This window comes from Dipteris shenzhenensis, chromosome 1 (assembly GCF_047967505.1).
Source record: "Dipteris shenzhenensis isolate YYH24624 ecotype China chromosome 1, Dip_SZ_1.0, whole genome shotgun sequence".
In the NCBI taxonomy this organism is placed as follows: Eukaryota; Viridiplantae; Streptophyta; class Polypodiopsida; order Gleicheniales; family Dipteridaceae; genus Dipteris; species Dipteris shenzhenensis.
Genome location: NC_141596.1, coordinates 12039214 through 12041156, shown reverse-complemented (window position 1 = coordinate 12041156; position 1943 = coordinate 12039214). Strand labels below are relative to the sequence as shown.

Below are 1943 nucleotides of genomic sequence, written 5' to 3'. Positions count from 1 at the left end.
CAGCTTAGTGGAAGATGAAATTGCCATAAAGAAGAGAATAAGGTAATCATATCATGCTCTTTTTTATGACAGTAATTTTCTTAATCTAAAATTTTCTTTTAAATTAAAGAGAATTTGCAAATGAACTTACTAACTCATGCTCATTACTACTTGTAGGTGAAATCCAAAAGATGACACACTTGTGGGTTTTGATGGATATAAATCAGATGATCATGAGTGTATGACTACATGCATGATCAAAGTGGGAGAAGGACAAATTGGATATGAGAAAAAAATTGATGCCTTTCAGAATTGTGTCATTGGTGGACATGCAAGAGTTTTCCTTGCTAATCCATCACATGATGCCCTCCCATGCTTGGTTGTGGCACTTCATTGCACTTGCAATCGATTTGATGCAAGCTTTGTTAGCAAGCAATGGGATGCCATTGGCAACTTATGGAATGAGAAGCTGAAGCCCACACTTGGTCTAATTATTGGGCATGCATCTAATGGTGATAGTTGGCGAAGGACATTAATGATGTCTGACTATGTAGACAAAAAAGATAGTAGATTTAGGATTAAATGGGATGGATGGACACTCTCAGCAAAAGTTTTAGAAAATGAAGTTTGTGGACCACATGATCAAGACTTTGTACATAATGGGAAAAAATTAGTCAATGTTCTTGATAAGCCTAAGCGTCAGTTGGCTATTGGCAATGTTTGGATCACCTTAAATCATATTATTATTGTGTATGATGCTTTTTCCATCGACAATCATATGCTAAGGGAGGGAGATATTAGACGAGATGACTGCCAAAATTGGGCTGGAGCTGGAGCCGGAGCCGGGCTGGAGCTCAAAGGATATGTAGTAGACAAGTGCAATGGTGTTTCGGGGAATTGGCAAACAATGGAATGCATAGAAAAGAGAGGAGCATGTTGGGAACACAAGCTTACCTTGAAATTTCCAAAGACTACATTGACATCTTTTTGTCTCCGCACTTAAGCCTTGTGGACCAAGTCCATCTTGCAGGCAAAGTTTCCTTTTTCTTCCAGAATTGGAGGTCTTGGATTGTGTTCATCATACACACTATACATTGAATAGAAATTTCATATAACTAAGGAGGATTTCTTAGATGTACAAATATCATGCCATTTTGTGGTCTTATTAATAAAGTACTTTAGAGAATTTTGTCCAAGCCTTAGGTGCCCTTTAAATCTTACAGGATCAGATGCAGTTGAAATCTTCTTTAGTAAGATTGGAAGCATGATGGGACATGAACGTGCTTATGACTTGATGGACATGCTACATAGTGCTGGTAGTCTGAACAGGCTTGCACACTTTGAATGTAAAGAGGGTAGTCCCTTATTTACAAGGGCACATAAGAAGCAAGAACACGTCTAGAGGGAATTGAATCTCAAAGAGAACATGCCGGAAGCTAATCTAGGAGACTATAATTGTGTCTCAACTGATGATAAAATCATTGAAGCTTTGAAGAAAGGGCTGAAAAGTGCTCATGAAATGTGTGAACGTTTGCATATGAAGCCAAAGGGTGAGGACTCGAAGTGGTGGCTACAACCTTGGTCAGCTGGATTTGCAGATGCATATGCACAAGAGCCTGATTCCAAAGAAGAAGATCAAAAAGCACATCATGTGTCAAATATAGATATTAGAGTCTTGAACTAACAACTAGATTTTGGCCATTGCCAAATCATATTGCCTTTAGATCTATGAAGTTAAGGTAGATTTAGCTCATGGAGCTCTAATAATGATGAATGAGCTAGGTATTTATAAAGGCCACTTTAGGCTTCTCTGGAAGAATCACCACTAAGCCTAATGCACAAAGATCATTCGAAGAACTAAGGAGGCTCAAAGAACACTAAACAAGACATGAGAGGGAGACACAAGTAGGCACACTCAAAGAACACTAAACAAGACATGAAAGGGAGACACAAGTAGGCACAAT

At 38.6% G+C, this 1943-nt stretch overlaps 1 pseudogene; it reads left to right on the top strand.

Moving 5' to 3' along the window:
- The first annotated feature begins 220 nt into the window (after positions 1–220).
- LOC147905383 (uncharacterized) lies at positions 221–1663 on the top strand (annotated as a pseudogene).
- Positions 1664–1943: the final 280 nt, after the last annotated feature.